The 27313-nt window shown below is 43.9% G+C and overlaps 1 long non-coding RNA gene across 1 annotated transcript; it reads right to left on the minus strand.

Moving 5' to 3' along the window:
- Nucleotides 1-758: 758 nt before the first annotated feature.
- LOC116440968 lies at nucleotides 759-26033 on the minus strand. The gene is made up of 5 exons (XR_004238819.1): nucleotides 25949-26033; nucleotides 25477-25545; nucleotides 20080-20257; nucleotides 13601-13664; nucleotides 759-11546 (listed from the first exon to the last, which is right to left on the minus strand). It is a non-coding gene; the product is annotated as an uncharacterized LOC116440968 (long non-coding RNA).
- Between the last annotated feature and the right edge of the window lie 1280 nt (nucleotides 26034-27313).

Here is a 27313-nt window from a genome sequence, read left to right on the forward strand (position 1 = left end):
TCCATCAAGTTCCCTATCTCTGTTTGTGAAGCTTGTCATCATCTCAGGATGAAAGGTGGGAAGGCCCTGACTGTCTGCAGCTCTCCTTAGTTCCATGCCTGTACTTCCCATGTGGGAGTCAGCTCAGTATTCATCTAGCACTGTGTCTACAATGTAAAATAACAGTTTATGAAGCATTTTGAGCCTTACTGGGTTACAGAACTGTCTGGGCAGGCAGGCTATAGAGGTGCAGCTGGGCAAAACCATTGTAAATGCCACTTAGGGTTACTAGAAGGAAACGTCTGGGTTTGACAGATCTACTTGGGCAGGGATTAGATGTCTTTAGTACAATTTTGTGTAAGAGAAAGAAGGGAGAGCAAAAATATTCATCTTGCAATCCTTTCTTAATTTTAAATATGTTACGTGTACCTTCGAGAGAGGGGTGTGCTGCAGGATTAGAATAACCTTGTAGCGAGCACTTCTAACTATGAGGGTGTGTAACAAGAGCAGTGTAAGGTTTCACCTGCAGCAGTACTGAGGGCCGCCCTAAGGTGGCAATAGCTGCTTGCTGTCGCAGACCTCGGCACAATTACACATGGGGTGGGTGGAAATAGCCACACATACTCCCAGTGTCCCACTGTCATGTGCTTTGTGGTACTGTTTGTTGAGGCAAGGGGAGGCTTTATTTTGATCTCAGCCAAATGGCTGTGTACCCTTGCTTATGTAAAGGACTGTACAAGGTCAGAATCAGCCTTAAAAACTGGGTTTGTGAAGCAAAGTCTTTATTAATTTTGGATGTGTTTCCAGCAATGTTGTTTATGCATCAAGTCCATTTCATATACGGAAGAGGGGGCTTGTTACTATGGAAAGTGAAAGTGCTTGACAGGACATAAATATTGCATATATGCTTCTAAAAGCTTAGTTCACTATATCAGTCAGTTATAAGTTTAATTTTCTTCTAACTAAAACCAAGACTTTCTTGAGGCTGAATCATAAGATGATGTTATATAAACCAAATACCAAGCTTTCTCACTCTAGGGTGACATTTTTCCTTTTACACTGAGATATGCCTGTAACATTACATATGCCTTAGTGTGATGGGAGCCAGGGCCAGGCTGCTGACTAGAGAAAAGCATTTAAGTGGAAATTATAAAACACAGTAGTTTGAAGTGGTCCTACAGCATCTTATTCCTTTATATTCTTAAGTATTTATTTACTTAGGGGACAAAGTTGTAATTTTCCACGTTTGATAAACCTTTTTTTGATACCTGTAATCATACATCCTTGCAAGCTGCTTTGGCAATTTTTTTCTCTGTTTTTAGCAATTCGGGATTTTACAAATCTAAACTTGGGGAGAGGTGGCAGGAGCAGGTGGGGACTGATTAAAGCAGTATTCACGTGAATCCAAGCAAAATAAAGTAGTCTGTTTCTCTCCAGTCTGGTTGAAGATACTTTATGCTCCTAAAAACTAACTGCTGCCTTATTCAGGGTCCCTTATCGAAAATCAGGAACCAACTTTTGAGTAGAAGGGATTTGGAAATGACAGCTTTCAAATTCCTCTTTTCTCTTTCTTTCAGCCATTGCTTTTGTTTCGTGTGAATGTCCTTTGCTTTTAGCCCATTTGGGGCAGTCGTAAACCAGACAATAAGGCACATGGGCCTGAAGTTAACTAAGACTGGTCTCCAGATCTCTCTTCTCAAGCCAAATTCCTTCTGAGAAGGGGTTTTGTCTGTGTGAGTGCAACAGAGTGAGACCAGTTTTATATTCTTTCAACACTAATATGTAGTTAGTTCAATTGTATGGACCATTTTCTGTGTACTTCCTTTTCCAAGCAATTTCAACAAAGTATTCATAATTACAAAAACATGGTTTAGCAGAATAAACAAACAAAAAATCCTGAGTATCTTTCCTGTTAGGCTGTTCTTGGCCCTTTTCCTAACAGTTGCTGGCAAAGTTCAACTTCACTGTTCATTTCAGAGGCTCAAGTGGGGGTAGGGATGGACTTCACTGTAGCCTACAATAATTAATATTCTTTGGCACAAGACACAGATTAAAGGGCTACTGGCAAGAGAGTAGTCACGGTACCAGAAATTTAACCAGTCCTTTGTACTTGAGCTCCAAGCACCATAAAAGGAACGTTAAAAAACAGGATTCCCTTCTGTGCTGAGGAAAAGCAACAAGGTGTTGAAGTTTGTGCTGTTACATAGATACTTCACAGTGGAGGTAAAGTGCTAGTGACTCCTGGGACCTGCCGTCCCTGAAACATAGGTATTTCTGTTGCTTAGCTTTCTGCAGCTGCACAGATTTGGTGATTCTGATGGTTCCACAAGAAATCACCAATGTGCTGATTCACCTAGATGCCCACCCAGGTGTGGGTATGTGACACACACAGTGCCTGGGCCAGTGACGTGGCTTAGCTGAACAGGATTACAGCCCCTCTGGACCAATCCTCTGTTTGACCAGGCTTCGTGGAAGCTGGCTGTGATCAGCTTGGCAGTCAGATTGGGTGGATGATCGAGCTGGTCGTTGCTCTTTCAAGGCTACATTCCCATACTGGAGCCCCTGGGTGGGGGCTCAGCTGAGCACCTCCTCTCCAACCTGGGCAGCTGATGGAGGCATAACCAGCTGGGGGTACCTGGCAGGTGGGAGATGCTGTAGAGTGCCTCCAAAGTCAGTCCCCTACCAGGAGCCCATCCTCAAACATCCCAGCAGGAAACACACTTCTGTTTGTAGCTTGTTTATGCAGCCTTTGCAGAGAACCTCATGCACCAAGATACCAGAAAGTTAAGGGTCCTGATGGGGAAATGCCCCCCACACACAACAAAAACCATGAAATGAAGTGGAGCCTTTTTTTTCAGGGTTTATATAAGTGATCATTTTGGAGAAAGCTGCATTCCAGTGTCACTGCCTTGTGCTTGATCTGAACTTTTCTTGACATGTACCCTTGAATGCAGAACGGCTAACACAATCTCCACTAAGTCCCATAGCAAACAAACGTTTTGGTGTGGCTGGTATGTGTTTGCTAGTTGCAGACAAGCCAATCTCATTAGAACTGCATTTACAACTTTTGCCAAGCGTTTTGAAACTGGTTGACAGGCACAACAGCTGCCTGAGCTGGAATGACATTCCATTCCCTGCCTCCATCTTATTAGCACAGGGGATGGCTTGATTAATGACAATTAGATGGGATTTTTAAAAATTAAAGATCATTTGTCTTTGGAAGGGCCATGCAATGTGTTTTCATTCTCTGTTTTAAAATAAGTCACAAAGTGTAGGTTTTTATGGCTTTTCTCAAAAGCCAAGAGAAATGCTTACCCTGAGCTAACCCACAAAATTTGAAGTGAAAGCATTTTAAAGGGTGATGCGAAGTGTTTTCAGCTGGTGCATAGCTCAATTGCAGACAAAAGCATTTCCACAGGAACAGGAGGACCTGGTTTCCCCCTCATTTCTCCAGGCCCTCAGTGCAGAGCTATTAAGCTTACAGCCTTGAATAGAGAGACTCCTGATTCAGTGCAGGCTGTTACATCTAAACCACTCAATGTATTTTGTTTGGCTCTGCAGCCTTTAAAGTCAGTGGCTGTGGTGTCCTCCATCTCTGTTAAGATGCCTCTCTGTCAAAGGGACGCTCTCCATCAAACACAGCAAAGCACCAAACAGACAAGATGCTCTTCTCTGAGCAGCTGGGGAGTTACAGCGGCCAAAGCAGTTTCTATATGTTGGCATTCATATATCTGATTTAACCCATAAAATTCCTGCACAAACATTTAACAGGGGTTTCTGGTGGTTTAGTTCAAGCCCAGTGCTTAGTTTAAGTCCAGTGTTAGCAGAAAAGCTACACTGATGTTCACTGCACAAACCTAGAGCTCTGAACTCCAGTTTTTGCTCACAGATAAATTTAACTATGCTGCTAGAAGTCATCATTGCAATTTAAATTTTAAAAAGACAATGAATCAGACTCCTGAAGTAAGTGAGGTCCTTTTGGCTAGTTGGCTCAGGTTAAAATAAAATAAAAAATAGACTTCTCATAAGAGAATGCACTTGCAATGTTTTAACTAATATTTTGACCTGAACAGGTAGAGGGTTGTTTTCATGAATGTTCCCATTCAGAGACAAAATGCATTTTGGAACTACTCCAAGAATTTAGTTTTGATAAGAGGCTACACAAATCTGCCCTTTTCTTGCACCATTTCCTCCTCATGCTCTTGCTAACAAAAGAACATCCAACAGGCCAAGCTACCCAGCAGCAACTAGTGGATAGCCCTTGAGTGTCCAGTTTGAGATCCCAGCAGTCTTGGCTCTGAACTGGAGATTAAAAACCACCTGTTTGTTGAATTTAGCTGAGTTCCTCCACTTAGTCTCGCTACAGAGAAGGTGAAGTCAGAGGTGGCCTGATACATTCAAGCTTTATCTTAGGAGCTGTGGGGTAGTTCATGAGAGACACAGTTTTCCATCCACATCCACATCCCAATCCCAACCCACGTGCAAGCACTTGGTCAGCCAGTGTGGCTCCAGCTACAGTGTTGGACTACAGGACTGCTGCCTTGTAAACGCCAATTGTAAGTTTTAATGAGACAAACCAATTAGATGGCTTGACAGACCATCACAACAGTGACGCAACTGCGCTCAACCCCCATTACAGGAGCAGCAGACTTTCAAAGAACTGCTATTAAAGAAAAGTCACAGAATAGCTCGCACACAGCCCTGCAAACAACAACATCACCCACAGGCTGTGGAGCAAGGGGAAGGGCGGTGAGAGTAAAGCAGAAACAAGTGAAAGGAATTAATCCAAATACTGATTTTTCCCTTTCTAACACTCAGCATGGGCACAGCTTGGGTTTCAGGTACCATCTATGAAATACAACTGCTGTACATAACTCCTACCATATTATTGGTCCAACAGAGCCTCAAGAGAGTTATAATATGGCCTTTGCAAAAATGCACGTGTACAAAATCACTTGTGCCAGGCCGTGAGTTACATTGTCCTACAGACACCACCCAGTACACAGGGCTGTATTCACTGATCCTCCTACACCCACAAGGCATTCCCTTCCTGAAAGCCGGAGGAAATTTTTATCACTCCACACCCTGACCTGCAGGTGTGATCACTGCAGAGGATCAAGGGATATGGATTTTGGAATTTTTTCTCCTCTTCATTCTCCCTTGGGTACCAGTTCGTACATCACCTGCTGCCCCTCCTGGTTTGAACTAGGAGTCTGGCCATCCCCACAGCTTGCTACAGGTAAGCTCTCTGGATGATTAGCCTCAGAACTCTTGTTTTCAGCATGTTGAGCCCAACACCTTAAATGTCACTAAGACACAATCCAATTAACAGAGTATTTGGGTGATGCTCCCAAGATAAAATTCCCTTTGCAGAGTGTGCATTGAGTAGTTCTCAGCAGTTACAGTCCTCTCCTGTTGACACTGAAAGACACATCAAATAGAATGTCCCAAAGGCATGGCAAGGCCCCACTTGTCAAACCAGAGAGCATTTTACACAGCTCTTCTTTCCAAATGAGCCACTTTCCCTTATTTTTACATATGTGTCAAGGAGGATCCAAGACTAACAGAGTAATGAAAGTTGCTGGCTACTGAATTCACTGTGGCTTGTCAAAGTTTTTTTCCCTAAATTAAAGACCCATAAACACACCCCTCTTGGACTGCATGACAGACAGATCATAAAAGGAAATCTCAAGACCTGAGCTGATGCTGAGAGGACCCTTTGTTCATGTTAATCATGAGAGTGAAGGGGACCCCTGTGATGCTGCAGTACACTGAGAGGGATGTGGGCAGCAGGAGCTCATGTGACTGTGTGGAACATCTGTTCTGCCCCATGGATGCTGTCCAAGTCTCTCTTCCCAGCCTACTGCTAGTCATTATTCAAAGAAGTATTACACAGTGTCACCTCCTTTGCCATCAGCTCTGACTGACCCCTGTCCCAGTAAGCTGTTGGTGGGAAGCACCCACCAACGACTGTGAGGCACCATACCGTGGTTTCAGCCTCAGATCCAGTAACCATAACATAGCTGGAGCTGCAATGCAGGCCACCACAGGCTGCAAACTCTCTCCCTGCTTTTCATGTTAGTATAAATCACTTGACACCATGTGAAGTATCTCTGCCAGCTCTTGACAGCCTCTCTGTAAGATCTAACAGACCACAACATGTCAGAGTGCGAGTTTTGCCTTAACAAGTCCAAACCGAGCTATCCCAACCCTTGTGAGCAAAGAGCAACACTTCAGGAGGAGAATAGATGAACTTTGTACACTAGAAACTTGTCTGTATTTGTTTCTGTGGGGTAAAATCTGTCAAACAGCAGGTCATTAATACATAACTAGGTAGCTTTCAATAAACTGGTGCCCAGCTACTGTGGCAGTAAATGATAACCTAGTGCCTGGTAGCATCAATGAAACCAAAGGATGTGCCATTCCTAGCTACCACACAGTCACAGCTCTGGAGATTCTGATATGCACAGTAATAAATGTTGTGCTTTAGAGAGAGGGAAGACAAGGCAGAGCAACCTGGTGCAGAGTAGAAAAGCTACTCTGCAGACAGGGAGCTCACTGCAGATGCAAAATGCTGGCAGGGTGGGAGATACACACCCTGGAGCTGCCCTTATAGCCTTTGTCCCAGCCCCAGATAAAGGGATGTTTCTTGGGAGTGCATCCTCTATGCACGTGCATTACAGACACCAGTGAAGAGCTGCTGTCACAGGGATGTGGTGGGCAGTAAGCACAATGACTGCTTTCCAGGGACATGGGCTTAATGAGGGGGGACAGCTGAGTGCTGCACAGCAACTGCCTCCCTTTCTGCACTCCATCCAGAGCACTAGAGCCAGTGACAGGTCAGACCTCTGCAGACTTATGTCAAGGGTTAAACAAAAGCCAAACTTCTGTCATCAGCAAAGTGAGCCTGCAACTGTATGCCAAAATGTGGATACAGGTCCGTAGCACGCTTCTCTTGCAGAGCACCCTGACACACTACTCAGGAGGCAGAAAATCAAGCCAAAACAAAACAAACAAAAAAAAGCAAGATAGAAGAACAGCATTACATGTGGCTTACAAGGCCATTAACTGCAAGATGGAAGTCTTGCATGCAGTGACTTCAGGGTTGGTCCAGTCAGTGAAACTTGGAGCAGTGCACAGCAATGCCATTTAGGAGGAACAGAGCAAAACTGCGGTTTTCAAGATTTTGCCTGGCCACCACTTTGATCCTGACATTCCCCAGTAAAAGGACTGAATATGAACTTGAGATAACACACAGGCACAGCGCAAAGCTCTGAGGCCTTCCTTCCCGTTTACTCAGGCACCTGTGTGGTAGCGTCACAAGCTGTCAGAACGCAGCCTCGGTCCTTCATGCCTATCTCCCCTCTGCCCCCCAAAACCCGCCTGAATTTGTCACAATGGCTCAAGAGGGAGTGAGGCTCACTTTCCTCCGCTGGCCCCCTCACAATAGAGGATTGCCCTATTTGTGTGTGAAGGAGAGGGGCTGCTGCCCCAGCCCTCGCATCTGTAAGGGCTGGAGACAAGCCGCACAGATAGGCAGAAATCAATAAGCTGGCGGATCAGAGGGCCTGGCGGAGGAGCCGCTCCTTGCACACGCACAGGGGCCGAACATCTGTCAGGCAAACAAAAAGCAACCCAAGCGGAACAAAAGAGAGGATTATTTTAACTCAAGTTCTTCTTCAGTCTCAGCAGGCAACGTTCAAGCCGTCCTCGTATTCAGACACTGAGGCCTTATGGAGTACGGGCTGTCCGGGAAATGCCAAACACTGTTACCAGAAGACAAAAGAGGGGGGAAAGAAAAAAAAAAAGTAGATATGGAAAATTCAGAATGTCTTGTTGAGTGTGATTGAGCAGGGGGAAGGTGGAGGGGCACCAATAAGGGGGCAGAGGGCAGGGAGAGGAGGAGGACAGAGTGACGATGCAACGAAGTTGATGGCAAATCTCCACAGCAGTGCTGGAAAACAAAGCTGATCATATCAAATCTGCCAGAGAAGCATAAAATATTGTCTCACAGCTATGGATTGACAAGCACTGAGGGCTGCACCCCCCAGCTCCCTCCCTTGTGTGCAAGGGCAGGCTCACTGCAGCCCTTCTGCTTGTGCAGGCAAACCCCGGGGAGCTGGCAGAGCTGGCCCCATACCCCAGTGCCCTCCTCACCTGGAGGAAGCCCAGCCTTAACCACAAGCCCTTGGCACTTCTGGGGGAGCAAAGGATTTAGGATAAGCTCAGAAGCAAGCTGCCATGCCCCTCCCTTGTGGCTGGTGTTAGCCAGTGTACATGGTTACTTTGCAGATTGGTTTCTCCAGCACAGCTGTCTCTTCTAATCAACATGTGGTATATGTGCTAGAAATAGGTGCAAAACAGTGAATTCAAGATAAAACAGATCTAGTAAAATCAGATTTGGGCTTAAAATGCCAGAAACCTTTATCCTTTCTGAAAGAGAGGAGATCATGTCATAGCTGAGAATGCCCTGTATTGTATTCACATGCTGCTGCTCTGTGCCCTTATGCTGCTGTTGGCTTGGTGCATTTTCAAACTGAAGTATTATTAGGGAAAAAACACCTTCTACGTTTTGGATTTTCTTCAGCAGTTTCACAGTATGTAGGCTGCCTTCACTGCTGAAAGCAGAAGCTGTTCTGAGTAAAGGTGGATTTGTTTAGTTGAAGATTCTGAAGTTGCAGTTCTGTGGCCTGGGATGCATGCATCCATCGAATACTACCCCACACACCCCACGAAACAGATATATGTCAGCCTTAAAAGTGACTTGCCATAAAAGACGTGGGTTCTTAATGGCATTTTGGGAAGCATCACAAAGGTATTTTGAGCCAGCTTCATTTGATTACATTCTGTTTGGGGTGGGGGAGGAATGCAAACTGAAAGAGATTTTGACTTAGAGAAAACCGACTCTTTTATTAAAAAAAAATGATTTGGAAAAAAAACCACTCCAAAGCATATGCTTAGCTGCTGCCTCATCTTGAAAAGTTCTGAATTTCCTTAGCCTTATTTACAGTGCCAGACACAACTGGGCTGGCTATCTTAACACACATGACCCTTAAAAAAGAGTAATCCTTGTTTTTTTTTTTGTTTTGATTGAGAGAGCAAAGGAGAAGGAAGGGCTGCCTTGCTTACCACTGGGGAGGGTCTGGGCACAAAGCCCCAGCTGGCCACAGGTGACTTCCTAGATGTCTTGAATTCAGCCTCTACACAACAAGGAGGAGTAAGTAAGATTTTGAGGGACTTATGCTGCCTGTGTATTTTGCTGACAGGTACCACCTACCTGAGAGAAACCAGAGGTAGCAGAATAGGGGCTCTGGTCAGCAGCTGGAGACAGGTACAGCAGCCTGGTGCTGGCAGCATGCTCTTTCATCACCAGCAAACAAAGGCATCTGCCACAGATGCAGCTCCTCTCTTTCTTGGAAGCTTTGCTCAGGTGTACTGTGAGCATTTCATAACCCACAGGCAGGACAGTAACCTCTGCCAGCCACTGCAGATGCTGCAGACCTGGGTGCCTTCACCACATGTACCCTGGAGATTCCCCCAGCACTCATGGAGAGGGCAAACAGAGGTTCAAGCAGCAGCAGACATACCTTGCATGCTGCACTGCAGGTCTGTTCAGGGGGAGCACATCCAGCCTCGTGCACATGTCCTACACAGATTGTGCACATGCACCTGGACTCTCTGCCCAAATACTGAAAGGGTTCACAATGCCAAAAACTCTCTTCCTAAAACACAGTAATTCAGATGCCAGCCTTTGGCATCTCCTTATCCAGGCTTCATTGGTCCTGAGCCTTCACCTCTGCTACAGGGACTCTCATCCAGCTTCCCCCTGAGATGAGCCCCAAACCCAGAAGCAAAGTCTATTTCCCACTGCTGTTTCTGGCCTACCCAGGTTGTTGTTGACTTTCCTTCATCAGCATTTACTCAACTCAGCTGCAGCCTTTCCTGGAGACCTCACTTCACCTGGGCTGCAGTTCTTTGTAAGAAGTGTTTCCAACAGACTGCTTGATCGTGTCAGGAATTGCAGAGGTCCCCTATTTTCCTGTTGCAAGCAGTTGTCCTACAGTAGCAAATCAATACCTTCTTATCTCACTGTTAAGACATTACTAACGTTTGTCCATAGTCAATGTTTTTCATTAAAGTCAAAGTACTTGAGTTTCTTCTGCTCTTTTGGGTTATTTTTTGCAGGTCTTGAACCACATACAAGTCCTATGTTAAGCCATACAAGCAGATGCTTCTATAGAGCTGGGCTTTAGAGAGAGGCTGTTAAAATAAAGGGTTTGATGTTATGCTGGTAAATAATAAAAAAATAATACAAAGCTGAACATTTACAGGAGAGAAAACTGTTCAATGTGAGGAACAGCTGTGGTAAGGGAACAGTACAGTACATTGTGCAGTAAAACAGGGAAGGTGTTGCCCTTTAGCGTCCATCACAGAAACATGCTCCTGATTGTCCTTGTGCACTGGCTCCTCCAGAAGCTGGATAAGAACCAAAGGAAAAGGCAAGAAAGGAAAGTAGTAAAACTAATAAAAATAATGTGCATCTTTTATGTGACATTTTGCAACTTCGCCATTGGAAAATAAGTTTGTTTGATGTGTTTAATTTTGTTGTCTATCAGCAATGAAAGAGAAGCCATCTCATCAGGAGGATCTTTCTTGAAGGGGATTAGGCCTGAGTCAATCTGGCTGTGAGAGGCCCTTGGATTAGGGTCTTTTTTGCACACAGTCTGGCATTGCTGTTTCCTTAGAAAAACAGGCTTTGGTGTTGTTTTGATGCCTGTGAGGTTGCTCCACAGGAAAAGGATGGACCCGGAACATGCAAACCAGGGACAGGGAACCTAGACAGAAGGCAGCACTGGTCACCTGCAAGTGGAGACTGACAGACACCTGCTCTGAGAGCAAATATGATCTGTTGGTGTGATGGGTCCCCATTTCCTCTGAAATGAGCCACGGAGCACCCTGCAGTCTGTTCATGCTCCTTCTCAAAGCATTAGAGAGACAATGCCAATGTGTGATGGAATGCACATGATGTGTGTTAGAACGGCTCTGTAGATGAGTTGACATGGTCCATTAGACTGCACCTTGGGCACTCCTGCTCCAGTGGCCTAAAAGAGAGATAGGACAAACCAGCAACCCCCAGACAAGCAGCTGTGATGTGTGATCACAATGAATTGATGGTGGCCACAGTTTTGACAGTTAAAACCAAAACAACTGAACAATCAGAGCAAGCTTTTGTCTCGTAGCTGCAATGAATTCCCTGGTGGCTGCACGCAGCCACTATTATTGTCTTTGAGTGTCACTGCCCTAAGAGATGAGTTCTTAACAAGTGAACAAATAACTCAATTAGAAATTGAAACAGTACATTCCTGAGAGGAGTTCAGCAGCCTCTTCTCCTATTAGCAACAGTGGGAGTTGCCATGCTCTGCACATCACCCAGAGATAGCTCTTCTCCTTCCTTCAGCAGACAACTCTGCTGTAACTGATTTCTTCACAATGTCATCCCAGTTTTCCTCTTTTGGGTACCAGTTGCTGATATGTGTGAATGTGCTGATTTTTGGGCAAGTTTCAGCCTAGAAAAAAGAAATCATTTTACACAAAGCAAAATGGAAAGGGCAGAGAATTGGAGATCAGATTTATGTGGTGATGAGTGACATTTTGTTGAAAAGTACTTACCAAGTACTCCCTTTGTGGATGAGCTTGTTCTATCAAGGAGAGAGAAAAAGAAGTAATTCTAGGATCTAAAACCATTCAAGAAACCAAACCCAGGCAGTTTGAGGAAGATAGATTGGCCAATCTGAATTTTGTGAGAAGTACAGATATATTAAATTTTCTCCAAGGTAGGAAAGAGAAAAGTATTTTTATTAAATGTATTCAGTGGGCGTGGGAAGCCTCCTGCAAGGAATAAAATGTCCTTTGAGTCTATGTCGGGGCAGTGTGGTACTGAAAAACAGAAGGGGTGAAGGAATTGTGAACAGCTGGTGAGTGGCAGTCCTATACCAAAAGAGTGAAGTGTGGAGGAGGGGAGAAAGCAATTAAAAAAACCCAAAACAACAACAAAAAGGAGCTAAAATCCTAACAACAGTAAAATAAAACCCAAACAGAAAAACAAAGCTGAAGTGTTGGGAGTGTACTGTCAAACACCAGCTTCCCATGGACTGCAAGAGCAACAGAAGAGCAACATTGTCCTCTGTTGGGGATGGGAACATAGCTGTTGTGTGCTCTCAATCGCATTTCTCAACTAAGCCCGACACAGCTCTGACTCCTCAATATGATGGATGCTCCACAGAGGATGACTGCACCCCTGCCTAGCTGGGGACGTGGTCTGCGAGCACTCACCTTCCTTTAAAAAAAAAAAAAAAAAAAAAATTCCCAACAGTTAGAAAGTAATTGCTTCATTAAGGCTCTCAGGTGAGAAGTAAATAATTGCTCCGTGGCAGGGCGGTAGGGATGTGGGACAGGGACCGGCAGCCAAACGCGTGGTGCAGCCTGCGGCCAGCTCCAGGGAGAGCTCGGGCTGGGTGTTGGCAGGCGGCAGCACGCCCGGCTCCCGGGCCCGCAGCTGGCACACGGCTCTGCTCCGGGGCTCCTGTCCTCACAGCTGCGCTCCTTCCCGACACGGGAGGACAGAGGTTTATGCCCAGCCTCAGGCGACGTGCGCTGACTTTCCTGGCACGCTGTCCCCGTGGCACAGCATTACACAAATTTGTCCTCGCGTGCTTCCACCTGGCACGGCAGCGTTTTAGAGGTTTGGCACTTCTGCAGGAGGGGCTGGGAGGAGCTGCCTGCTCCCGTCCGGATTGCCGGGGACTGCTCGTGGCTCAGGCAAGCTCGGCACGTTCCGGAGCACGATGGCACAGCCCAGCACTCGCCCCGTGCTTCCTACCCCAGCTGCACTGGGAGCTGGGTGAAGTGCCGCACAAAGATGCTTAAAAGCAGAGGTGGTTTTTGAGAATGTGGAGATTAAGCAGACAGACTGAGCAACAACAGTGACATGTAACATTGTGACAGATACGGAGAGGCAACAAGGTAAAAGTTTTTCGCAACTTCTCACAATAAAAATATTAACGGGCTTCACCTGAAACGATGAGACAGTAAGGTCAAAACAAACAGAGCATGAATCTCTTCCTGTATAGTATCAATTACAAACACAAACAAAACTAGACAAGAATGGTCTATGAATGCAATTCAACACAAAGATATAGATACAGCATGAACTCAGAAATTCTTAAATCACGGAATGCCAGATACCAGGAGGATACACAGAAAGAATTGTCTCCATTTGCCTGTTGTTACACAGTTCTCTTGACCCCTGTTGGAGGCTGGGAAGATCTTTACTGAATGCAAGTCTTGTTTTCTTCGATTTTCATTTTTCCTTTAAAACTTGGCATATTTAGTGATTAAAAAAGAACCTGTCTTTGAAATAAATATATCCAAATCACATGTATCCAAAGTCCTATGTTAAGCTTACTGCCACATGGTTTGACATTCAATATTTTAAAACTTTTTAAAAGGCTTCTGCTCGTGGATGGGCTCATCTTTTTCAGGGCATGATTGACAGGGGTCTATTTCAAAATACCTCCCATTAAAGGAAAAAAAAAAAAAAAAGAAAAGAAAAGAAAACTACCTTAATGGTGAAGCAGGGAATGACAGCAGCAGACAAAAGGTCGTTGCTTCTTTGTTCTTGAAATCTGAAGAAAATACACAGAACTCCATTGTATGACTTTTTCATGCACAACATTGTCTCCCTTGACCCCATGCACATCTGCAGGCTGAAGTCCTCTGTTATCTCTGGATAACAGCTGTTGCATCACTGATTATTCATCAGTTCCACTTTAGTCTGCCTAAGGTGCTGTGACAAGCCCACAAGTTGCTGAATTTACTAAGTGAATTCAAGATAAAACCTAAAATTGCTAGGAAAAAAAATAGGAATAACAACAGATAACTCATACTGGACATTTTGTGTGGTTGTCTATAGCACATAGGCCTATACTTTAACATATTGGAGTTGAGGGATCTTTTAAAAGTCTCATAGAATCCCCTAATCTTCTCACCTAGCTCCTTTATACTTTTAATTTGGCTTTGGAGAGCAAAATGCAAGGGCAAGGAACACGTGCAGTCAGTACCGGGGAAGCAAGCAAGCCCCTCAGTTATATGATGTGCTGAAGCAGAATTTGTGGAGCAATTAATTAGTGAGGATTTCCAGTTAAAAGAAGGGGGCCAAAGAGGTATGTGCACAACCCAGCCCCTTTGAATGCAAATACTCCTTGATCTTTATTTGGGGCAGAGGAAGTCATTTCTCTTCTGTCCTCTCACACTTGCTATGGAGACCACAATTCAGTATGCACCTCCTCCCCAGGTAATTCATCTTCTGGGCTCTTCCATCACCACCTCCCCCGATCATTTTCCACCCCTACCACTCCCCAGTTACCAATGCTCATATTCCCACATGGGTGCTAAATCCCATCAGTTTTTCTGTCCGAAGGATAAGGATGGAAGAGGATTTCTTTGATCTCCAAGACTCTTTCATGGGTCATTTGAGAGGTGAGGATAGAAGAAGGTGAAGATTTCCAGTTTATCAGCAAAGCATTGATGGCCACCAGATTGCTGGGAACATAACAGTGGATATTCCTGAAAAAAAAAGGTTGCTTTGCAGCCCAGCACTAAGTTGTTAATGAGCTCCTGGTGTAAATTCATGGGGTGCAGGGACTGACCCTAAGCAGGTGGCTCTGCAGTGACATGCAGCCTCCAGTTATTTACTTACAAGTAAGTTGCACAGCTCCTGTCTCTGAAATATCTGCACACCAAATATGCAAGTTTTGATTAGTGTTATGGAGTCCACAATGTGCTAGGCATATTACCACAAACATAAGCTCACCTTGCAGACTGTAAACCAGAGAAAACATTTTCTGTAGGAGCCCCAGAGGAGGCATAGGCTATATTGTGGGGTGGCCCTGACTCCTGATACTTGTGGCTCATTTGCCTTGTGGCCATCAGTAATGCAGAATGCTTAGAAGTCCCCAGTCTTTGATCTCTCTGAACATGAAGGTGCTGCATACACACCAATGTTGCAGGTAGCTGCAGTTTGTCTGTGGGACTTCAGAGTGCCATAGCTCAGATACAGGATGCCAACACCTAAGTCTACAGCAATGATACAGAGGGACTGAGTTAAAGGTACATGTTCAACTTTTGTCCTAAATTCTCTCATTTGACTGAAAAATGACTTTTTTTCATGCTCTCAACTTGTCTTTTGTCTCCTCTGGTTCATCTGCATCACATCCCTTGCAATTGTATCACAATCCCTTTGTCCTTATGCCAAGAATTTGCCAAGGACTTGCAAAATCCTCATTCCTGATTGTTTACCTGTTTGGTACAGCATTTCTGCCTTTCTCCAGGAAGCAGTTCTGCTATAGCCTCCTTCTGTTGGGCAAAATTATGCAAATTGCATAGATTAAATTGCTGTATAATGGTTGATCAGCTTTTCCTTATTGTTTGCCATTTGCTACACAGGATTTGCGTGCATTTAAGAGTTTTATGTGTTTAATAGTTATTTAAGAGGCTTAGCATAGCTAATACCTTCAAGCAGTTCTGCCCCTGCACACTAGAGAGAAGTAAAGGCTACCTCTGGCATTGGTGGTTTTGACTGGAGGAGTTTTAAAAATTGTTTTAAAAGCGTGAGTGGTGAAGATGCTGGGGAGAAGATGCAGTGACTGCTGACATTGTTTGGAGACAGTGTTGCTGTTTACCAAAAGTCTCTTCTGTCTCTCTTTGATAAAAGGAGCTACAAAGCAGATCCAGCTCCCGCTGGAGGAATGGGTCCAGCAGGATGCAGATCTCCAAATTCCATGTTTTCAATTACAGCCTGATTCCACTCATGAACAGGCAAATGCTTGGATTCACTTTGGCATGAGCATAGGCTCCTATTCTGGCTCGAGGCTGGTTGCAAGAGAACACATAGGCATTTCCTCTCAGTTGCCAGATCCTGTTCTTGTTAACATTTTGCCAAAGCATTAATCATATCCCAAATCCCACATGCCCCTGAGCAGACTCTCCCTCCCAGCTGCCTCATCCCCATTCCTTGATAGACAGACTTTCATCTCTCTCCCACTCCTTACACATCCTCAATCTCTTCCAAGAGCTGCAGCCCCACCAGAGCAAGCAGGACAGGAACAATGAGTGCTTTGCTGCCATCGACCTGGCTTTTAGGCATCCTCGCTGGCCACATAGTGGAGGCCACTCCAGTGCACTCAGCAAAGCACACAGAATCCAAGCAATACCTACAGCTTTTCTGTAAGCAATTAACTGAAGAAGTCAGGTTTGGTTTTCTTAAACAAATTAGCCTTTTAGTATTGAGTTATATACACCGTTGAGAAAACAGAGTAAAGTAAATACGTCCTTGAAAAGCAGCCCTTCTCCCACGCAGCCCCAGAGAGTACTACTCACACATTTGCCCACTGCAAACAGATGGGCCATTTTCTTGTGTCTCTATTAGGTAATAGGCTCAAGCTGTGAACAAATAAAGCCGAAAACACCCAATATGCCAATGTGTTAATTTTGTCTTCCTGTAGGTGTCCCTGTCGATTGCAAAATTGAGGCAGTCCCAGCTTTTTCATTTCTTTTTTTTTTGGGTTTTTTTTTCCTCCAACAAAGACAAGTTATAACCTTTTTTCCTGGGCAAAATCAATTCTGAGCATTTTTCTCAGTAAGAGATATATAACAGTTGTTGAATAAGCCGTATGTGAGAAACAACAAAACTAACAACTGGGTTGTCTGTAGCTGTGTTATTCATTTAGACAGCTGAATTCTCCACTGAGGTGTACATCTCTATACACATTCTTTACCAGCCCAAAGTTTTATTGATAAGCCCAGAACCATTGTACCTAATGTGCCAATGAATACACACGGTATAAATAAATATTTGTCACTTGCATGTGGTACGTGATGCAGCTCACTGGAGTACAGCTCAGGGCAGCATCCAGCTCAGGCTCCACAGACCCTAAAAACTAGTTACATTTGTGAATGGTTCACCATCACTTTAACGCACCAGACTGTCCCCATGCTTGCACTGGCACTGCCAGAAGGTTTCCACAGGGAACAAAATGGAAGATAACTCCTAAAGAGGTCTAGATATTGGCTAAAAAACCACTAACAGCTCAATATTCTTTTTCCAAGGTACTCAGTCGAATTCTGAAGCTTTATTTATCTTGCCTGGAAAGTCTTTCTCCTTGCAGAGTTGAATTCTTCAGCCCAGGGAGGAGCAAGTGCTGAGTGCCACAGGGATTTGTGTACTTTCCAACACAAATGCAACAGTTCTTAATGCACTCAGGCCTGTACCCAAGAGATATAAAGGTGCTTCTCTTTCTTTAAAGCTAACCTGATTAGAGTCACTCCTATGACTCTTAATTTACCACTATCAAACTGCCTCTCCTATTGTTATAACCTTTCTTTCTTTCACGAGGGCTCTTTGGAAGCTTTTCACATACTTGTTAAATGCTCTTGGTCACAAAGCCTGCTCAAAGTTCCCTTGATCATGTCATTGCTATGGTGTAAAATTGAATTACTTTTACAATGCGTGCTGTACCCTGGCAAAGCGCAGCCTTTCCCACAGTTAACAGAGGTGGAAGGCCTCAAAAATAAATGAATAAGGGAGGACCAAAAAAAAGTGAATTTTCATTAGAAGGGGGAAAATAACTTTTTTCTTGAAATGCAGGAGTAAGCTCGAACAGCTCTTTAGTAAGTCTGCCAGACACATTGTATCACTGTTTCAAAAGAGAAACGGACTGCTGGGGAGGGGTTAATAAGAGTGAAAAGTAAAACATTCAAAGGTTGCTTGATTGTTTTTTTTGTGGTGGTTATAGACAACATCTTGCCTTCCAAGAAGAATCAAGAACATTAACATCTTTTTTGTTGTGGAAAATGGCTGTGGGATATTGTAGGGCTGTGGATCACAATGTTAGTTCTCATCCTTACTTGTGTCCTTTTTATAGGACTGGACATCAAATGAATGAGGTTATCCAAACCAGAAATAAGTATTAAAACTAGGCAAGCATACACTGAGAGCATACTCCCCATAGACCCAAAAGAAACCCTCTCACACATCCCTTCCCAGAAAATAAGCCAGGCTTTGTTACTCGCATCACCTAAATAAAGAACTTTGATTAGCCCTGCTTGTTCCAGATTCTTGTTACACGGTTCAATAGCAGGGCCAGACTGGCAGCCCATTCCTTCCTGCTGGAGATAGCAGAGTGCCCCTTGGAAGGCAAGGCTCTCTTTAGGAGAGCTCTGTGGTGTTGCACTGTCTACAAGGTGTGAAACATGCAGCAAAACACAGGACGTGGCTAACATCTTTCTTGAGTTCAGCACAGTCCTCCAGTGACCCCATTGATCAACTGTTTTACCTGATGTCAGGAACCCAGGCTAATTTTCCTTTCACCTCTATTTTTGGTGCCTGACCTGTCCTTTGCTATTATGCTGTGAAGCTCACAGTCCCTTCTGTCACAGCCACAAGCAGCTTCCTTCACCTTCAGGTTTTCACATGCTTAGCAATACATTCAGTCCTCAAGCCAGCAGGCCAGGACCAGCAGGAGCTCGTGGCCAGGGGTGCAGCAGTCATGGCCCAGGCCCTAGCTGGAGAGGATCTACATGCACCCATTCTTATCTTTGGTGACTCAGACTCAGTCTCAGGAGTCCATAAAGATCATGACAGTCCTGAGTGCTTTCAGTCTTGCCTTTTCTGTAAAAGGGGCTGTGCTGCCACATCAGAGGGTAATAGCCATCTTCCACAGGGGGTGTTCTTGCACGTTATATTCTGCTAAAAACATGCTTTTGTGAGAGCTTGGTCCTGCCAAGAAGGGTGATTTCGTTGTATTATTATCATGAAAGGTGTTTGTGTGGAGCTGCTTCCACAGTGCCCTGCCGTCTGATGCAGGCACAGCACATCTGGACAGATGTGACCCCTCTGTTGCTCAAAGGGATTCCCAGTTAACCAAGCAGCAAGGAGAACAATGGGAGCAACACCCTTTTGAGTTGCATGGTTTTTATCTTTCTTTTGCTTCCCCTGGATTTTCTAAGGCAGGCTGTGAATACCGAAGTGTCACCACTTGCACTTAAAGCCTTTGCAGGTGATAGTGAGATGCTTGTTCACACCAATATGAGACGAACCCCCCAGCAGGAAGTCAGTTCTTTCAGACCTCTTTAGAAATGTGTGATAATCTTATAGTGTATCAACACTTTCTCCCTCCCTCTCTCCCTGCCTCTAATTTCTCTTAAACAAGGCTGTGTTAGTCTCTACGTTTTGATGCTGCTGCTGACATAGCTCTTCTTTCTTTAAATTTGTCTGTTTCACACCTCGCTACTCAGTGCTTTGAGGACAGGTTTATGCATTCAGTCTACACCTAGCATGCTGTGTTGCACTCTCCATGATGCTTTTTTCCACACGCTTTGGAAAAGACACATTTGGTGATAGATATGCAGGCCTTTTTGTGTTCTCTTTCTTTTTTTTTTTTTCTTTTATTCCCCCTTGTGCCTTGCCTTCTCTGTAAGTTTTGGTCCACATTTAAAATTTGCACGTATGAATCACACTCCTCTTATTCTTACTATGTTCAGATCCAGTCAGATTCTTTTAACACAACCAGCTTTTATGATGTACCATAATTCTGAAGTTTTCCAGGAAAGGAAAGCCCGAGGTTCAAGACCCTCTCCGGAGTCAATGACAATTTGAATGTGAATCCACATCCCATAGGAACATACTTACTGTCAGAATGATGTCTGTTCTATGTATGTATTTGTTTCAATTACCAATCCCTTAAATAACCTTTGAAAGATTGCTTTATCTTGATGTGCAATAAAGTTGAAGGGTTTGAGAAGAGTTTCCTGGCCAGCTCTATTTATGTCACTATAGTCTCTGAGTTTCTCTGGGAGGTTGATTAATTTGCTCATGCAGACAAGGCAGCAACTTGAGTTTAGAGATGGGAAATAAAGACACAGAGGACAGGTTAAACAATTCTCCCAAGGTCAAACTCAAAACAGGAATGTGCTCTGCCACAAGGCCAGTTGGGAACATGTCATACCAGCCCCACCTGTGCCCTAATTGTCCTCACCACAAACCTGAGAGATGAGAGATGAAGGGCTTCAGACTCCAGGCTTTGGCTTGGTTGCACTCAGTGCTACTGTTCCGTTTGATGCAGATGGGAAGCAGCTCAGGAGGAACACGTGTGAACAGGTAAGTGTGTGGCTAAACCCACACCTCTGAGAGCTGAAGAGGACACCTCTGTTCACTCCTGACCTGTAAAACAGAGTGAGTAACTCAGATTAGGTTTGAAGCTCTCTCTGGTGACAGGAGATAAGGTCCCTGCGGATTGCTTAGGGAAAGACAAATTATGTACAGTGAAAAGCCTGGAGGGAAGGAGGGGGAACTATAATGAGAAAGACAATGCATTCAGTATTGCCCTGACCCTGTAAAAGAGAAAGGGGGCAGTGACCAAAGCCCTTACCTAGATTAGATCCAGAGATCTGCTTGAGGCTGCAATAAGATAATCTTCAAAGCTTAAGTCCTGATTTCAATATTTGTTTTCTCATCTTGGGTAAGAGCTGGTTTGAGGACACTGCTTCAAGCACACCTTGAATACAAAATAGTGTGAAATTCAAAGTGATCAAATAGATAGAAATATGTCATTTGGGAGATGAGAACTTTAACCAACACTGAATGAAATTATATAGAAATTCCAAGTTCAGTCAAGTAGGGTATCTTAACATATTTTATCATGGTTAGATGCCTATCACTGTGGGCCTTTCCAGCAAGTGTCTTTTGATGCATTAGAAAGAATCGGCAAAAGAGCAGTTCTCATGGCTCTTTGAAAACCTCTTGATTTTTAAAAACTTAAGTAAGAGTTGGATTTCTGCCTGAAATCCTGTATCACAGATTGCCTCTCCCAGGGTGAAACCCTGTGTTCAAACATGTGCACATCTTTGCTATATCCAAGCCCTTTATTGTTATGGATTACTGTTTTTAGAGGTCCCTGAGGACTTTTAAGTAATTTTCTTATAATTAGTGGTACATGGTGAAGCATGCACAACAGCACTCAAAATGGAAATGTTCCTCATACTGCGTTATCTGGCACACTCCTTCTGAGGGGTGTCTGGTTTGGGCTGTAGGGTTTTTCTAGTTCATGTTTGTAGAGTTTGTCTTACATCAAAAGAGAACCAAGAGAAAAGGGAACAAGATCTTAAACCCATTCTCTTTCCTCTGCCACTGCTGTGAAATATGTTCCCAAGAATGGGAACAAGAATGAGAGCAGGTCAAATTATTCAGCATTGGTATATAAGTGCTCTGGGAAGGGTTACCAGGGCATTTCCATTATTTGCTGTGGTTGTTCAGTGGTTGTGACATTTAGAGGGTACTTTGAAGAAAATAGCCCGGCTGGTAAATGACAGCAGAGAAAGGGGAAGGAAAGCAAATGGAGAGGAGGGAAGTTCACAGAGATTTCCTGACAAGATGAAAGGGGGAAGAAAACTCAGTGAGTTCTTATTCAAAAACCATTTTGGTGGCCTCTGTTTGAATGAGAGAACTGTTTCTTAGCATGCTTAACCACTGCTTGGTCCTGTCCAGGAGTATGCTTCACCAAATGTCTGCTGTGTTTAACACCACAGGCAACTTTGTAATGTGTGATGAGAATTATTTTTACAGCTGAGCTTCTTAAGAGAGGCCCACATGTGTGTAAATCCTGGTGGGTTTTAACGCACCTCTGTTGCACTAAAGAGAAAAATGCTGATCTTCACCAGGATTTATAAGGTATACAAAAGTATTAACATCTGATGTTTAAGCCAAATGAAAAGCAGCCTGAGAACCTGGTGTCCTCTTCAGGGAACCCAGAATGTGCATGTGTTGAAACAAGGACGATGACAGTACTTTCCCTGTTGATTCACAGCACAGTTTTGGTCATCTTACATTCAAACCCTTATACAGACAGTTGCTAATGATAAGAAATCCTCTGTCCTTTGCTCGTAACAATAAGCAAACAGTTAAAAGCTCTAGCTTTTGCTGAAACAATGGTGAAATGGGCAGTGGAGTTTGATGGAAAAGAGGCCCAAGCCCTTCAGCAGCAGCCTCCATGACCTGGGCAACCTGGCCTCCTCTGTTTTCCTTGCAGCCTCTTTGTCCATGTGGAGCTCTTCACTCAACCATCAGTACACTGAAGGGCATAATTTCCTAACTTGCCCTGTTGGGTCCCCATGGGATTTACTAGCTCTCTCCTTCTGGTGATCTCATTTCCATGTGTATGGGATGAGGTGAGAGCATGGCCATTTCAAAGCCTCGGAAATAGACCTCCAGCACTGGGGTGCTGAAGGAGGACAGGGGAATCAGCATGAGAATGTTATCCTAACACCTTGGCAAGAATGAGAGCCCTCACACAAATGTTTATTCAGAGATAGAGAGATGGCCCTGCTGCAAAAATAAAATGCTGGCAGCATTTTATTTTTCACTCTTAGAAGTGTGAAAGGGGGACGGGTAAAGAAATTTACAACTTGTAATTCCCCCTCTGAGACCTACAAGATGCTACAGAGCTGTGGAAACGTAAAAGGCTTTTAAGATGGGAGAGGGAATTCACTGCCCACAGTGAGCTTAAACCTGCAGCTCGTTCTTCTGACTGTGCTTGGAAAGAATTCAGAAATAAAGTTGATGTCAGCAGAAGATGGATCAGAAAAGAGCAATGGGATTTTGCCCAAGTCATGGCTTTCAGAATCAAACAAGATCCTTCTTGTTTGTGGCTGGAAATGCTCAGCAGCCTGATAAAATCTGGCCACGGAGATGTGCAAGGGGTGAGGTACCTACCAGGAGATCAGCAAATCTGGTCAGGTAATGAAAGTTATCCTCTGCCTAGCAAAAGCTGTGAGGACTGATCTGGTGCTCTTGAGAGAGCACAAGGCATGCTAATTAGTGTCAGACACTAATGTAAGGCTATCATGGTGATTGTGGCTGAGCCAAAGCAGCGGCTGCTCCTACTGCTGGTCAGCGCAAGGTGCAGGAGAATGCAGAGAAAAGGTCTTGTGTTCTGAACCAGCCCAACCTGCCCTCATCTGTGTCCTGGGAGCTGCCTTCAGCTTCCAATAGCTCTTCTCCCTCATGTCTTTTGTCTATAACAAGAGCAGGACACATGGCTTTCCACATTGACATATCACACCTTTCTCCTTCACAAATGCACGTATGTGATATTTCTAAATATTTTGCCCAACTTTAGGAAAGATTTGCAAGAAAACAAGCCTTGTCTGCCCCCACAATATCTCTTGGGAGACCATCCTGTAAGTTTATTTGACATGCATGGAGCAACAGCCAAATATAATCAGAACATACTGTAGACAGGGGTACTTCATACCCAGAAAATCCATGAGATTTTTGTGACCTGAACACTTGTGTCCCAAGGATCCTCAGCCATGGAACTTCAGCCCACTCTTCTGTACTGAGAAGGGCTTTGACTTTGGGAGCATGATAAATTGCTGTGCCCTGAAGGAGATTAAAGCAGGAAAACAGACAGCATGGCCTTACTTCTCACACAATTCACACAGGTGTGCTCACCTCATTTCTAAGGTTGCCTGTCAGTGATAAGCAGTTTGCATTAGTTTCCTGTTTTAACCACCAGCCTCTGGCTACCTTGTGTTACAGGGTAATGCCTCTACTCCCGATCAGCGAGTCCATCCCATGAGCCTGCTTCTGTCCAAAGCCTGACCAGCTGAGGAGGAGCTGAAGTGATAAGCCTAGCACAGTAGCTTGATCATATTGACCAACCACTCCGGACAACTGAAAGAGATTGCCACATTCATCTGTACATAAGACAGTGACATGTATTTCTAACTTGTGTTAATGTGACCAGGACTAGCTTGAGCAAGGCCCCTTCTATGGAGCAATGTGTTGACAAGTTACAATTTTTCATTATATTTAGCTTTTGAAATAAAAGCAGGCCATTTAATTAAATGTACAGGCATGAATGTCTGTGTTCAGATGTCACAGCAGAGTATTTTCTAATCAATATAGCATATATTTTCACTTCATGAAGTGAAGTCCAAAGCTTTTGATATGGCATTTTTGTCCCATAGATGGTAACACTTATTCTTCCTTATCTGAGAGAGCAACAGGTCCCAGACAGAGATTTCCTGAGAACCAACAGAGCTCCCGGGTTCTGCAAAAAATCCTCTCTCCCTCTACTCTGGTATAAGACTTTAGGAAAATAATCTGGCTTCATCCCAATGCTATCTGAGCTGCCCATTTCTAATAGTCAAAGGAAAAGCAGCACTTCTCAAGAACAGATTCAGGTCTCAAGTGCACTGAATAACCTCTGCAAGAGACTGGCTTTCCCCCAGCTTGAACAGAAGCAAAGGAACCATGAGGCTGACTGGAATAACACACCTCAGGGAACCAGGCCACCACCAGGCTTCTAGCTTGTGTCAGCACTGCAGGCTCCCTTTACAGTCAGAGACAAAACAGGCACAGTCAGGCTCCTGTAGGAGAATATTTTCCCACCTGTTTCAGGAGGGGTTGAACTGCCCTCTGAAAATACCTGCTATGTCCTGGACTGGCAAGTGAAAAAAGACACACTACCAGTTTGGATCTGCAGCTTTCAGACAGCCAGTGCCCTTAGGTATCATAGGTTAGATGCCTCCAGTTAGTTGATGGGAATCTGGGCAAAATACCTTTGTCAGCCTCAGAGAGGAGTTTCACATTTTCAGAACTGAAACCCTTTAAACAAAAATCAGAAAAAAATAGCAGAAGAGATAGATTTATATTGCAGACTACTTACTGGACACTTATATATTCAAATTGAATCATCTTCAGCTGTGTGACAGCAAAACAAGAGCAACCAGAAACAGCTGCAGTGACTTTTGCTGAAGGACTAAGCCTTCCAGCCTGGGCTGAGATCTTGCACACAGCCTGGTCACTCTGGCTAGTGCTAATCTCACCAGCATCTTGAAAGATCAGATGATAAGCTTGCACATCCAAATGGAATTTTCCGCAACAGCCACAGGAAAAAGTTATTTTCAGTGATCCAACCTCAAACTTCCTATCAAGGCATTTCAATTCCCGTATAACTGAAGACAGAGCACAGCTGGCTACTGCTTTTGGGGGTAGTAAAACTGTATGGAAAATTGAGGTTGTAGATATAAAACACTCAATTATAATTAGACTCAAGACGCTCTGAGTTCCATGCCTGACTAGGAAGAATCATGTGCAAACAACTGATAGTGAACCAAAGAAGCATTATACATTCTTTGCAATGTTATAAAGAAATGTTCCTGATTTCCTGATAAATTATCAGGCTCAGCCCATATCTGAAGATAGTGTCAGGCAAACTGAACTCACGATCTGGTGCAGCAAATCCCACTTTGTTTTGATTTCAGCCCTTTTTTTCCCAACAGCAATAGTTAATGTTTGAAATGCAGGGCACAGGGATAATTATCACCACATCTGTTTTCTCAGTTACAGGCTGCATTTTTAGCCATGTAATCACTTACAATTGGATGGAGGATTCTCAGAATATGTTTATCAAAGATGAGTATTGAGAGGCATCTGTTTCATTTAGTCTGGAATGGAAAAAAAAAAAAGTCAAAATTGAATACTTACCCTGGAGCAATGCTGAAATTATGCTACACACTAAAGTCCAAGCTACTGCTCTATTAAATCAGCTTTTAATGCCTCCTTGTTAAATCTACTAACCTTTCTTGCTCCAGACATGCCCAGATTTCGTGAGCATCTTTGCCAATATTAGGAAGCAACTGATGGTAACCAAGAATAGAATGCAGCAAAATTTAATTCCCAGAGTCAAACCATCTTGTATTTTCCACTGTTATAATAAGCAAACTCTAATTAAGTGTACTAAGCAAAGCCCTGCCTTGCAGAAACTCTGCACAGACTGCAAAAGCTCTGAAGGGCAGGAGATGCCTTATTTGAAAGCTTCTGCTAGAGAAAATAAAAATAAATACTTACAAGGAACATTCACATAACCCCTTGCTCATTTCAGAGTCTGTGGTTTTCAGATCATTGCAGACAAACTGAAATTGCAGTGCTTGGCTAAGTGAATTCCCACATCTGTCTCAAAGTCTTGTTGTTCTTTGAAGACAGAGGAAGTTTCAAGTATTAAACCAGTCTTTAAGATCTTTATGAGGCAGTGTGACAAGGTAGTTGGTGAGTGGAAGGAGATTAAAAACCAAAGATCTGTAATTTTTTTTGCAGCTATCCTTTTGCTACTGGTAAAACACCCTGGTACATGGAGATACTCTCTTCTCACCCATCTATTCTCCTCTCACCCCTCATCTCCCCCGCAGCCCCTGGCAGAGTTCCTGGCTGAGAACCTTGGGCTGCAGAGCAGAGACATCCATTGCTTGAGAGTTGACACTTCACAGGTCTTGGCCGTGCCTCAGTTGTGCCCCACTCTACACTGCTTAGTGGCCTGTAGAGGTGGGAGGTCCCCAGATCCAAACCCTGAAGGATCAGGTGGGATAAGTTAAAAGCCTCTCTTCCTGTAGGGAAGGTCAGAAGTTGCTTTGCATGAGTTTTGTGTCTGCATGAAAACTCTTAGATGTATGGCGACTTCCAACAGGATCTGGAACTATCCATCCATCCATCCATCCATCCCTACCAGTGTTAACTGGTGTTAAGAAACCACTGCATAATATTTCAGTATTTAGAACGCCCAGTAGTGAGAGGTCAGATTTAAATAGAATCACATGTTTCAAATTCAAACAAATGACCACCAAAGGTTGACTTCATGTTAGTCTCTCAGCTGGCTGCTGCCAGTGCCATGAACTAAGCAATTCCATTTTTTAATGCCATGTAAATGATAGCGCTGTGTTGTGATACATCAATTAAGTTCTTTGAATAAATTAATCAGAAAATTCTGTAAGGATGCTTCTTTGCTTTCTAAGGGGAAAAAATAGTAAACCCAAACACATCCCCAGGCTTTGTGTTTATCTGGTGGTTTGTTTTCCTCTGGAGTTAATTCATGGGTTGAAATTTCCATGCATATATATTCACACATGTAAATAAGGAATGAAAGGCTTCACATTCTGTGTGAAAGGCCTCAAAACACTTCTCATAATTTAACTTAATAGATGCTAGCAACATGCCAACTAAATAAAGTGCCTTACACACATTTAGATGAAGCATCAGTTTTGCAGCTGACTGACTACTGCTCCATTATTTCTGCTAATTACATATTTATCTGCCTTAAGGAGCAGTTTTACTATTGATTCAACTAGAAACAGCTTGCACAAAGCCAAAAATAAAGCAGCATTATGAAGTCAGACTTTTAGATGCAAATACGGGACCCAGTTAGCAGGGTATAAAGCAGCA

Source organism: Corvus moneduloides, chromosome 3 (genome assembly GCF_009650955.1).
Source record: "Corvus moneduloides isolate bCorMon1 chromosome 3, bCorMon1.pri, whole genome shotgun sequence".
Lineage (NCBI taxonomy): Eukaryota > Metazoa > Chordata > Aves > Passeriformes > Corvidae > Corvus > Corvus moneduloides.